This window comes from Mustela erminea, chromosome 3 (assembly GCF_009829155.1).
Source record: "Mustela erminea isolate mMusErm1 chromosome 3, mMusErm1.Pri, whole genome shotgun sequence".
Classification (NCBI taxonomy): domain Eukaryota; kingdom Metazoa; phylum Chordata; class Mammalia; order Carnivora; family Mustelidae; genus Mustela; species Mustela erminea.
In genome coordinates, this window is record NC_045616.1 from 57506221 (window position 1) to 57520867 (window position 14647).

A 14647-nucleotide genomic window follows, 5' to 3' on the forward strand; every position below is an offset into this window, starting at 1 on the left:
TATGGTTTGATGACCTGGGCACTGGAACTCATCAGAACTACAGTGGAGTATACGATCCACAGCACATTTTCTTCCATAATTGACACTGATATGCAGAAGCGTAAGAAAGGGGATCTAAGGACACAAAATCAGGTGTCTTCGTGATTTAGTAGTGAGTTTAACCACCTCTCAGGGCTCAGAAAAGAGCTGTATCACTCAGTTCCCATGGGGAAAGAAAATCCAACTCCCATGATAAAGTAGACTTTAATAAAAGACCAATCACAAAGATGTAGGCAGGTCTTAGAAGCCAAAATTATGTTGGAATCCCCCCAAAACTAGCAACACAGGAAGCCATCTATTATCATGCACAGACCTGAAGCTGCAGGAGAGACAATAGATTTGGGAAGTCAAATGAGATAGAGAGCCAGGGAGGGAGGTCCTTTTAGGAGGACTCCTAGTGGTAGAGGAATGCACCCAATGCCGGGGGGGGGGGGGGGGGGGGGGGGGGGGGGGGGGAACCCAAAGTAAGCCCAATGCAAGGAAAAAAGACCCTATCTTTCTTATGCTGCTTTCTTATTATGCCTGTCATTGGCCAAGGTCATTTATCAAGGAGACCAGGGGCTTAGGGGTGATTGTTTTGCAGCCCAAAGTAGAGCAGAGAGCAGCCGAAAGTGGATCTGACTTAGGGAGGAAGCTGGTATGTAAAAAAATAACCAGCAAAGGTACTCATATTTTCCAAGAGAAGTTTTAGTATAATTCAACTATTTTTCATTCCTAATGGAGATCTGAGGATAAAGAAATGGCAATATGCTTTAGCAGATAGTCCATATTTCTCCAGTAATTTTTATAGGCAGACAATTTCCTTTTGATTCATTTTCATTTGCTTTTTCATTTTTATTGGCACTTAGTTGTTAATGAGGAATTGCTTCATTCCCCTCTAATTCTTGCTTTGTCTTGATTGATATGTCTCCACATTAGGACCCTGTTAACCACTGTGTAGCACTGGCAGTCACTGGCCAAATTAGACACTTCTCTTTACTCTGTTAAAGCTTAGCATGTGAAACTGCAGACTGCCTTCTATCCTCACATCTTGAGTTCTAAAAGTTAGCAATTCTGACTTTAGGTTGAAGTAACAGTGAATTTAACCTAAGAGAAGGACTACTTAACATTTAGGGTGGACACTATTTCTGAATTTCTATTTGCTGTATCTGAAGCATTTGTAATGCCTTGGGGAGAACCATAATTGAACAGGGACATACCCATGCCATTTGCTATCTCCCAGCGAACCACTATATAGACTGCATTGCTCTTATTAAGCATGATATTTTGGATTATTCTAAAACATGACACTGAAGTGTTAACAGACTAAGAATAAAACTGAACCCAGGGTGTGCCAAGTCTGGGCAGTTTATAAACCCAGTGGAGCTTGCTGTTAATATGTAGCTTGGCAAACTTATTCATCGTCTGAGCTGCAAGTTAGGCTGTCTTTTACCTCATTGTAGCTCTTTAGATTCTGGGATCAGACCAGAGCTGTCAGCTTGTTTTAGTGAAACAGAATCCAGTTCTCTCTTCTATGCCTTCAGTGTCTTAGGAGAAAATTAACTATAATCTAAACTATATATATTTACATATATGTATCCAGAATTGTTAAATGAAAAGAATTTTCAGAGTACAGTAAGACTTTAAAATCACCTTTGGATCATAAAGTAAAGCTATTTGGTTTTATGTTACCATTTTCCCCCTCTCTTACTCTTTTTTCATGTAACTTAGTTCTAGAAATGTATTTCAAATTGCAGATAACAAATCCAACAACAAAGACAATTTAAAAATAGAGAAAAATATTTATTCTTTTTAGTTTATAGTTTTGTCACTTAGCCTAATTTGTATCAGTACAGCTAAGTAACTCTTAACATAGTAGCACAGAAATACATAAAAGCATATACACAAACATACAAACATATGAAAATTTATGTTCCCAATTATAGAGGGAACACACAGAATAAATATGAATACTTGTATTTACCATCCAAAAGAAGAAAGATAGAAGAGTTAAAATAGCATGGAATAAGGGCTATAAAAAACACATTTCTGGATCCCTTGAGTGGCTCAGTCAGTTAAGCATCTGACTGTTGGTTTTGGCTCAGGACATAATCTCAGGGTCATGAGACTGACCCCCATGACAGGCTTCGAGCTCAGAGGGGAGTCTGCTGAAGATTCTATCTCTCCTTCTGTCCCTCCCCCTACTTGTGCTCTCAATCTCTCTCTCTCAAATAAATAAATAATAAATCTTAAAAACAACAATAAATAAATAAATAATAAATCTTAAAAACAACCACCAAAAAACCCCACATTCCCAAGTTGTTCCAAGGATAAAAGCTGGGAAATCAGAAGTGGCTTCAGAGAGGTAATTTCTTTTGGGATGGGCTTTAAAGGATAAATAGGAGTTCATTTAGTAAACAGGAGAGAAAAGGTATTCCAGACAGAGGGAATCGAATCTTTAAGACATAGTTCTTGTGTCTAAAATGTGGCTTTTGTAGAGAGCTTATTATGAGAGATAAGATCACGGTTTGGTGGAAGCTAATCAACAAGTGTGTTTCATGTCTGACTGAAGAAGTTGAGATTTATCTGTTAAAAAATGTTTAGGAAACTATGATATTTTTCATTTATGTCTTTGTTCTGATTTGAGTAATTCAAAACCTAAAAAATCTCAAAAGTTTTAGAACAGTTAAAGGAAAAGGTGAAAATTCACTTATTACAACCCCCATTATTAACATACTAGTATATTCATCCAGAGTTTTTCAATATTTATTTTCATTTGAATAAGATCACCTTCTGTATATTATTTTGTAATGTACTTCCTCTATCAATGTATCTTGGAGCTCTTTCTTTGAGAGTACATGTAAGTAAAACATATTCAATTTAATGTTCATATACTCCATCTAAAACAATTGCTTAGAAAGGATGTATGGGCATGGTCACATTTGCTTTGGAAAAGTAAACTGTCCACAGTGTGGGAGACAGAGATTCCAGCAAATGCAGATTGTTCAAACACCTGACCTTATCAATGATTCTTAAACTCCTATATTCTGTGTCCTAATAACATATTCTTTCTGGAGAGCCAAACACCAGCACGGGACTCCGGTTGCTAGAATCATACCTAGAGACAATTGGGATTAGCATCCTTTTGTCCCCCTAAGCATTGTTTCAAAAACTAAGGGGCACCTGAGTGAATCACAAACCATCTCCAGCTAAGAATAGATCATATATTCAACCATAAAACCAGCCTCAATAAAATTTAAGAAGATTGAAATCGTATCATGCATCTTTTCTGATCACAATGGTATGAAACCAGAAATAAATCACAAGAAAAAAACTAGAAAACCCACAAATACATCAAGATTAGACATGATACTAAACAACCAGAGGGCCAATGAAGCAATCAAAAGAAGAAATTTGAAAAATACATGGAGACAAATGAAAATGAAAACATAACAATCTAAAATCTTTGGGACACTGTAAAAGCAGTTCTAAAAGGGAATTATATAGCAATATAGCCCTACCTCAAAACACAAGAAAAAGATCAAATAAATAATCTAAAGTTACCTCTAAAGAACTAGAAAAAGAAAAACAAAACAAAACAAAAACAAACAAACAAACAAAAAAAGCCCAAAGTGAATAGAAGAAAGGAAATAGTAAAGCTCAGAGCAAAAATAAATGACATAGAGACTAAAAAAATAAATGGAAAAAAAAATCAATGAAACCAAGAGCTGGTTCTTGAAAAGATAATAAAAATGACAAACTTTTAGCCAGGTTCATCAAGAAAAAGAAAGGACCCAAATAAATAAAATCAGAAATGAGAGAGAAGAAATAAAAACAGACAACTATAGCAATCCAAAAGATTATAAGACAATATTATGAAAAATTAAATGCTAACAAACTGGACAACCCAGAAGAAATGGATAAATTCCTAGTTCCAAAACTGAACCAGGAAAAAGTAGAAAATATGAACAGACCAATTACAAGTAATGAATTTGAATCAGTAATCAAAAAAATGCCAAAAAATAAAAGTCCAGGATCAGAAGGATTCACAGGCAACTCACACCAAACTTTTGAAGAAGAGTTAATACCCATTTTCCTCAAACTATTCCAAAAGATAGAAAAGGAAGGAAAACTTCCAAATATACTTTACCAGGCCAGCATTACCCTAATACCTCAACTAAACAATGACACCACACAAAAAAGAAAACCACAGGCCAATATCTCTGATGAACACAGATGCAAAAATCCTCAACAATATAGTAGCAAATCACATACAACAATACATGAGAAAGTTCATTCACCATGATCAGGTAGGATTTATTCCAGGGATACAAGGATGGCCCAATATTTGCAAATCAATCAATGTAATATATTACATCAACAAAACAAAGGATAAAAACCATATGATCATCTCAACAGATGCAGAAAAAGTACTTGTCAAGTTTCAACATCCACTCATGATGCAAACTCTCAACAAAGTAGAGTTAGAGGAAACATACCTCAACATAATAAAGCCCATATATAAAAAACCCAGGGTTAACATCATACTCAATGGTAAAAACTGACAGCTTTTTCCGTTAAGGTGAGGAACAAGACAAGGATTTCCACCCTTGCCACTTTCAGTTAATGTAATACTAGAAGTCCTGATAGTCACAGCAATCAGACAAGAAAAAGAAATAAGAGGCATCCATATTGGTAAAGAAGTAGTTAAACTGTCACTATTTGTAGATGACATAATATTATACATACACAATCCTAAAGAACCTACCACAAAACTACCAGAAGTAATAAATTCAGTAAAGTGGCAAGATACAAAATTAATACCCAGTAATTGACAGTGTTTCTGTACACTAATAACAAAGTAGCAAAAAGAGAAATTTGAAAAAATAATACCATTTATTAGTATACAAAAAAATTAAAATACCTAGGAATAAGCTTAACCAAAGAAGTGAAAGACCTGTATTTCTAAAGTTATGAAACACCAGTGAAAGAAATTAAAGAGGACACAAACAAATGGAAAGATGTTCCATGCTCATGGACTGTAAGAATTAATAGTGTTAAAATGTCCGTATTACCCAAAGGAATCTATGGAATCAATAACAATACCATCTTCACAAAACCAAAACAAGTAATACTAAAATTTGTATGAAACCCCAAAATACTCCAAACAGCCAAAGCAATTCTGAACAAGAAAGAAGGACAAAACTAGAGGCATCACAATCCCAGATTTCAAGACATACTGCAAAACTGTAGAAATCAAAACAATATGTTAGTGGCACAAAAATAAACACACAGATCAATGGAACAAAACAGAGACCCCAGAAATAAACCCATAATTATATTAAACTATGACAAAGGAGGCAAGAATACACAATGGGGAAAAGACAGTCTTTTCAATAAATGGTGCTGGGGAAACTGTACACCTACACATAAAAGAATGAAATTGGACCACGACCTTACACCATACATAAAAATATATTCAAAATGGTTAAAGACCTAGCTGTGAGACTTGAAACCATAAAAATTCTAGAAGAGAACATACATAGGCAGTAATTTCTCTGATGTTGGCCATAACAACATAGATCCTAAAGCAAGGGAAACAAAAAGCAAAAGTAAATTATGGGGGCTGTATAAAAATAAAAAGCATTTGTACAGCAAAGGAAATCATCAATAAAAAAAAAGAAAACCTACTGAATGGGAGAAGATGATTGCAAATTACATATCCAATAAAGGGGTTAATATCCAAAATATATATGAAGAACTTATGCAACTCAACATGAAAAATCCACAAATAATCCAATTAAAAAACGGACTAAGGAACTAAATGAACATTTTTTTTTAAAAGAAGACATACAGAAGGCCAACAAACACATGAAAAGATCCTCAACATCAATCATCAGGGAAAATGCAAATCAAAACCACAAAGAGATACCATCTTAAAATCAAAATGACAAGAAATAACTAGTGTTAACAAGGATGTGGAAAAAAAGGAACCTTCATGCTCTATTGGTGGGAATGTAAGTTGATATATCCACTGTGGAAAGGAGTATGGAGGTTCCTCAAAAAATTAAAAATAGAAATACCACATGATCCAATAATTCCACCATTGGGTATTTGCCCAAAGAAAATGAAAATTCTAATTCAAAAATACAGACGTATGTACATTTATGTTTATTGCGCTATTTACAATAGCCAAGATATATGGAAGCAACCTAAACGTCCATCAATAGATGAAGAAAATGTGGTGTGTTTACACAATGGGATATTATGCAGCCATAAAACGAATGCGATCGTGTCATTTGAGAGATGGATGAACCTAAAGGTTATTATGCTAAAATGCAATTAACCAGACAGAGAAAGACAAACACCATATGATTCCACTCAAAAGTGGAATTAAAAAAAAAAAAGAATAAACAAAGAAAAAGCAAAATCAGTCCTACAAATACAGAGAACAAATTGATGGTTGCCAGTGGGGAGCAGGATTGAGGGATGGGCAAAATAGGTGAAGGAGAGAGGAAGATACAGGCTTCCAGTTATGTAATGAATAAGTCATGGGAATAAAAGGCTCAGAATAAGGAATACAGTCAGTGACACTTATAGCAAGGTAATAAAACAGATGGCAGCTACACTTGTGTTGAGCATCGCATTATGTACAAATTTGTCAAATTACTAGGCTGTACCCGTGAAACTAATGTAACATTGTGTGTCAATTAAAGTTAAATATATTTTTTAAAAATCTCTGGCTCAATTTATTATAAACTTTGAAGAATAAGTAAGTATTAGAAGGAAGTGTAAAGAAAAAATCCATTATACTTCCAATATAGAAGGCAATCTTTAGATTAATGGTATAGTATTATTTTTAGAGAGTAAGATTAGCTCTCATTTCTATTCAGCATGGCTTACAGTAGAAACGTCTTTAACGGAACATAATAATAAAAAAGAGAAACCTTTGAAACCACTTTTAGCCACAACTGAACTGAAAAATTAAGGGACTGAGAAAGCAGAGATGATGTGAGGGCCTATCTGCTCCTCTATGTGCCTTTTGATGCCCCACCATACCATATCATAAACCAGAGACTAGCAGCAGCCTGGGAAGGAAGTGAATTCTACGAAGTGAAGGAGCTTGGAAGCAGATCTTTCTCACGCTGAGCTTTGAGATGACTATATCTGAGACCCTGATTGCAGCCTGTGAAGAAGCAGAGGAGTGAGCTACACCCTACCTGGTTCCTGATCTACAGACACGGCAATAGTGCCATTGCTTCAAGCCATTAAGTTTTGGGGTAAGTTGTTACACAGCAATGTATAACTCTAATACACACTTCTACTTCCCACCTAAAATTCTTACACCAACATCTTGATTCCAGTTGCTGCTATGGAAACCAGCTTTTCACAGCTGTGAGCTGACAGCAGCTTACCTTAGCTGTGGTTTGTGTCTCATTTGGTGCCATGAACATTCTGACACTACAGGTATTAAGACTCCTTCAAGAAGCTGTTCGCCATTACACATGAGCAAACCTGTATAGGGGAGGAAAAAAACCAATTTTCCTCTACACTTCTAGGTTCTGTGACTAAGATTCCCTTATAATAAAAGACAGATTAACAGAACAGAAAAATAATTTTTGTATTTGTGCTGCTGAAGCAAGCATGACAAAAAATTTTAATTATGTTCATCCCACAAATATATGAGATTCCAAAGGTGGCCAAATGATTGATGTTTATATACCACCTTAAACTAAGGACAGGGATAAGTCTGGACCTTCCAGAGGCGGAAATGAAAAGAGGAAATGTTTGATAAACAAAGGCTGCCCCTCTATGCAGGTAAGTCTCTCAGATGAAAAAGTTATCTCTGTCAATAAATAGCTCTCTTCCAAGTAGATGCCCCCTTTCTGATGTAGATTTCTCTTACAAAATGGTAATTCCTACTCCTATTTCAAAACATCTCATACATTTGCAGTTTCTCAAAATAATCAGCCTGCATGGCTCAGTTGGTTAAGTGTCTACCTTCAGCTCTAGTCTTGATCTCAGGGTCCTGGTAGCAAGTCACTTCGGCTCCCTGCTCAGTGGGGGGAGGTTGCTTCTTCCTCTCTCTCTGCCTGCCACTCCTCCTGCTTCTGCTCATTCTCTCTCTCAAATAAATAAATAAAAATCTTTTTCAAAAAAATAATCAGCACCCAATATTCCTTATGCCAAAGAGGCATAAATTCTGCTACCCTTCATGGGGAAGTGCATGAAGTTACTCCTTGTGGGGCGCCTTTTGACCAGTGAAGGACAGGAGCCAGGAGAAACATCATACCTCTCTGCCACACAGATGGACAATTCTAATAGTCTACACAGATTCTCAGAAGGTCCAGTGAGTTGAGGCACCAGTTGCTTGCAGCAAAGACCAACTCAATTACACATCCTTCTTTGGCTTTCCCTCCCACCTACTAACCTCTGATCAGAGTAAGTTTATTTTGCAAAATAAACTATCTGCACTCAAACCCTTGTCTCAGGCTCTGTTTTTGGTTGGGTACTGGGAACCCAAGCTAAAGTACTTTGTCTCCCTTTAGCATGGTGTTACCAGGTCAAAGAACTGCTAAGATATTGATGGCTTTCTGTTTCCTATTAATTGGAGCAAATTTCTAGCATTGATAGGGAAAAACTGTACTCTAAGATGGCCAACAAGCAAGGGAATTCCAGTCCCTGTCTCAAAGCCCTTCCGGGTTCTTTCCTACTCCGTTTCCCATGCGTGCCAAAGGTACCAAGTATGCCGAAGGGTATAAATTCCCCTCCCTGCTTGCACTCGGGGCTCAGACCTTTAGAGAACAACCTCCTCTGAGCCCACCGGTGTTAAATAAACCTCCCATCCTCCAAAGTCCCCGAGTGCTGCTTGGTTCTTCCGCCAGGATCCAGTCCAGGTTCCATAACAGCATATTCTAGTAAACACATATTCTTTCTTTGGCTTAATATTACACATTGTCTTTTCTTACTCATACCATTTCCCACCTCACAATCACAAAACCTGTTTAGCCCAAAATTCTCTCTGACAGACATCTCCCTAACAGTATGTATACTCAGTCACAATTCGAATACACAGGATACTTGGATCAAGATGTAGCTGTTGTGTGGTGCATAAACAATGAATCTTGGAGCATGAAAAAAAAAAATAAAATTAAGATGTTAAAAAAATAAAAATATGAATATCCATTAGCCTCAGGAAAAAAAACAAAAAACAAAAAATTCTCTCTTGCTCCTCCCTCCACTCATACTCTCTCTCTTTCTCTCTCTAAAATAAATAAATAAATATTAAAAAAAAAAAAAAGATGTGGCTGTTCAACTTGAAATGCTTACAATGCTTCAGCCTGTCATATACACCAACAGAGAACTCCTAGGAAATACATTTGTTTAAGTTCATTTCACAGTGTGGGTTTGGCTCCCAGTTAACTGTTTTGTTATTTTTACAGAAATATGAATAAAAGAGCACCTCTGATTCCTGCTAGAATCAGATACCTGCACCAACTGCAACTAAACCCCAAGATCTCCAGTTCATCTCAGATAGCATCCCAAACAACACTGGTTCCAACAGAGCTTGTACAATGTCTGACAGCTCTGTGCAGAAAGAAGGTCAAATCCCAGATACTAACCCCATGGTCTTTGCCCCAGAATCCAGATAATATTTTTTGCAAAAGCTGTCTGTGTCTGTGTGTGTGAGAGAGAGCATTTTACAAGTGACCTTTCAAGAAATTCCACAGATCTATTTTTTAAGAAGAAAATCTAGTGTCTCCCTAGCATTTCCTAATTTAGAAAGAAAATTCGTTTTCATTTAAAATCACTGGCAAAATTTCTAAGAATGAAAAAAGAGACTCCCAAATAAAATGCATTTATTCTTGGATTACATAGCTCTCTCTTTCCCTTCCTGATCTCGTGCTGAGATAAAACTTCTAATTCTCTCCCTCTCAGCTCTGGAAGATAACTCTTTTGGGATAACTCTTTTATCCCCAATACCAAGTTGATTGGCTCTCAACTCTACTTGGTTTTTATCCCAAGAATAATGAGGGATGAAAGCAAAAGGGAAAATTGGGGAGATTTTCCAAAGTAGCCTAAAGAGGCTATTGAAATTGCCTCTGAGCCTTTCAGGGCAACTTGGGGTCTTCTAAAGAATTTAAGTATAAATAAGCAATCTTCACATAGCAACAACCTTGCTGTGGAAACTAAATGAGTTACACAACAGCTTGTGGTCATGTATAAATTTGTTCTCTTATCTTTCTTTGTCCTTTGTCTAAAACAGCCAACTCTTTCTTAAAGGAGCAGACACTAAAAATGGTTTATGGCCATATAATCTCCATCACAAATATTCAACTCTCCCTTTATAAAGTGAAAATAGCCAGAGATAATACATAAACTAATGAGTGTGGTTGTGCTCTAATAAAACTTTATTTATAAAAACAAGGCCAGCTTGCCAACTGTATTTTTCCAAACTATAGTCTAGAAAAAGAAATTTAAAGAACTATCGAGTGAGGTTATAACTTTGTGTTTCTATGACATCCTCCTGTCCCATTTCACCACTACATTTTAGTTGATTAAAATATATGGAAAGGGGACAGCTGTCTATGTGGTACATATGGAAATAGGAACATAACTCTGAAAAACTTCCAGAACAGGAAACACAACTGAAAATAATAAAGGGCTGTCTACACTGATGGATCATCCAAGTTCAGCTTCACAGTATGTCTGCTGTACTTTGAAAGTTCAAGAAAAATGCTACTCCGTGTAATGGATAGTTGTGCCGAACACAGAAATAAACAAAAATGCAGATAGGTCATTGATTCATGCAGATAATGGCTAAGTAAAACTATTTTCTAAAATAAGTATCTCCTTGACCAAGATAGATATGTCCCCATCTCACAGTAATCAGTGTGCAGCCATATATTCTCTAATAGAAAGCACAACTCAGTATGTCTGACATGACATTAGTAAGTTGAAGTAACATTCAAAAATTTCTCCCTCTCTGCCTCATCGAAAATTTTGTGTAAGATCTTTACAAGGTATGAGAACCTCAGAAATCATAAGTGAAAAGTGTTACACAATCGTTTTTCAGGTATGTCATACAAATTTTTCTCAGGAGAATATCCATAACTATCAACAGCTTCTCAGAGAACTCCATAATCCCAATGTAAGAAAAATCATATTGTAGATGAATGAGAAAAATGAAACCATTCACTCAACCTAAATTTTAGTTCAGCTTATAGGGTATGACCAGAAGGACAGCAAGGAGTTAAAAATAAAATAAAATAAAATAAAATAAAATAAAATAAAACCAAACCCAAGTAAAAAATGTCCTTCCATTGAAACCTCAAATGTCACAATTCCTTAATTCCTTTGTATTCATGATTACATTTTATTCCAGCTCCATTTAAAAAAAAAAAGATTTTATTTATTTATTTGACACAGAGAGAGAGTTCACAAGGACGCAGAGAGGCAGGCAGGGGATGGGGGAGGGAAGCAGGCTCCCCGCTGAGCAGAGAGCCCAATGAGGGGCTTAATCGCAGGACCCTGAGATCATGATCCAAGCTGAAGGCAGCGGCTTAACCAACTGAGCCACCTCAGCTCCACCTTCAAAGTGTCTTTTGTTTTAAAATGTTCTTCATACATAAAACCTCTTGTGATAGAATGACACACAAACACAAACACAAACACACACAAATGATGGAATTTCTACTTCTGTACCATGATTCAAGGAGCTCAAAGTAGGGTTGCTACCTTTAGCAAACAGAAGTATAGAACACCCAGTTAAATTTAAATTTTGTATGAGGTATACTAAAAAATTACTCATTGTTTTCCGAAATTCCAGTTTCAAGTGATGTCTTGCATTTTATCTGGCAAGGCTGGAAGGAATAACACTCCCAACCTTACAATGAAAAGAGAGCTAAAGTAGCTTCAAATTCATGACATTTTTAAAAATCCTCAGAGAACTTTAGTTGCAGAACAAACAAGTGGCCCAGAATTTGAGGAGAAACAGGCACCTACTGGGAGAGAGGAGATGGAAGCACTCACTTACCTGGGTTAAAGCAACAGAAGACAAGTAAGATTTAGCGAGAATAATTGTTGAATTGGTGAAGGCCAGCACAGGATGGGGAAGATAGCATGAAAGCACTGAGAATCACAGAAATTGGTAAAGTGCACACCTTCAGCCCTTGTTTCTCTACAAACACGGCAAGATGCTCACACACACAAACAAAACAAAAAGTTTTAAGAACTATCAATTTTAATACAGACCTGGTGAGGGGACAGCAGTCGTGTGAAGGAAGCAGGATACCTCAACTCATCTCCCCTACTGAACAAGTCTTAAACTTTGGGGAAAGGGAAGGAGTAATAATTACACCAACCTTACAGCACAAGTGAAAACTCTCTGCAGCTGGGGGAGGAAAACAGAAAAAGAAAAGAGCTTAATCCTGTGTTTACGGGACATGAATACACACCAGGCCCAAAATTAAAGCCAAGGAAGTGAGTGAGGAATTGAGAAAGCCACACTCCCAAGACTCTATGTAGGACTGAGATTTAATCTTAGCAATAGAGAACATTCCATTCCACTGTCCTTTATCACTAAGAAAAATGTTCCAACAGGTAATAATATTGCGGAGGGAGGAGGTAAGATTGCACAAAGAGAACCTCTTTGAGGCAAATAGGAAGAGAAGACCAAACAGACACTGCTCTCCAAACAAACTCCCACCCTAAACACGTGGCAGCCCTAAGAAATGTGAAGCCCTCAGAACATCCAGGGTAACCATAGCAACAAAACCCTGAAAACCAGCCCAACTGTTCACAGTATTACCTCCAATCCCCACCCTAAATACCTAATGAAAGGAAAGGTGTGTCCATTTCCAGGGATTAAAAACTATTTATCTCAGTCTCTTCTATCATATATAAGACATCCAGCTTTCCCAAAAATAATATGAGGTATATGAAAAGGAAAGAAAGAGGCACAAAGAAAGGCAATCATTAGAACCAGACTTAGATATGACGCAGACATGGAGCTATCTGACAGGGAATTTTAAAATAACAATGAAAAGCTCTAAACACAAAAGTAGGCAACATGCAAGACCAGATGAATAGAATTATCAGAGAAATATGAATCAAATGAAAATGCTGATAGTGAAAAGCACAATAACAAAGCAAATGGATGGCACTGACAGGCTCAATGAACTTTACCAGTGAAAGCATCAGTTAACCTGGAGATAAGGCAACAGAAACAACACAAACTGAAACAGAGGGGGAAAAAAAAGTGAAAAATAAACCAATAGCTCTGGGACAATGCCTGACATTTACACATAATAGGAATCCTAAAAAGAAAAGACAGAACAGTATAGAAGAAATGCTTGAAGAAAAAATGTCCAAGAACTCCCCCAAAGTAACGGCAGATGCCAAAGTACTCAGAGAAAAGCAAGGAGGATAAATACTAACACACACACACACACACACAAACACACACCTTCACATGCTGTATTCAAACTACCGAAAGCAAGAGTCAAACAAAATTCTAAAGCAACCAGAAGAAAAAGAAACATTACATACAAAGGAAGAAAGGTTAAGTATTACAGCAGATTTCTTACCAGAAGCCATATAACCCAGGAGACAATGCGAGAGATGGTTAAAATGCTTGTGTGGGGGCTGTGGGGAAACCAACAACCCAGACTTCAACATATGAAAATAACTTTCAAAACTACAGGAGAAAAAAAAAAGACTCTCAAATAAAAATGAGTGGAATCATTGCCTACAGATCTATTCTGCAAGAAATCTTAAAAGAATTTCACCAAGCAGAAGGATATCAGACTGAAAGTTGGATATGGGAAAGGAAATAAAGAGCACCGAAGACTGGTAGAAAATATCTGCAAATCATACATTTGGTAATTAATTTATATAAAGACTTCTCAAAACCCAACAATAAGAAAACAGACAACCCAATTTAAAAAATGGGACACAGGGGCGCCTCGGTGGCTCAGTGGGTTAAAGCCTCTGCCTTCGGCTCAGGTCATGATCCCAGGGTCCTGGGATCGAGCCCCACATCGGGCTCTCTGCTCCACAGGGAACCTGCTTTCTCCCCTCTCTCTGCTTGTCTCTCTGCCTACTTGTGATTTCTCTCTCTCTGTCAAATAAGTGAAATATTTAAAAAAAAAAAAAGGGACACATTTCTGAACAGATGCTTCACCCAAGAAGACATATGGACAGTAAATAATCTTATGAAAAAATGCTCAGCATTGGTAGTCACTAAGAAAATGTAAATTCAAACCACAATAAGAGAGCGATACACAGCATAGCTCACATTAAGGAAAGCGGGGTTAAGATTCAATGGCTGTCTTTGCAAATCTTCTAGGAGTTGTTAAGATTTCAAACTAAGAAGTGGCAAAAGGCACCTGGGTGGCTCAGCTGCCAACTCTAGATTGGTCTAGCTCTGGTCTTGATCTCCTGGTAGGGAGTTGAAGCCCCATGTTGGGTTCCACGCTAGGCATGGAGCCTACTTATTTATTTATTATTTAAGTAAATAAATAAAGTGACAAAAGAGGCATGGGACAATTTTCCATTCTTGAAAGTCTAGCAGCAAAGGATCATGGTTAGTAGTAGGGAGGGCATCAGAAGAAAGAGGGCATCTTTA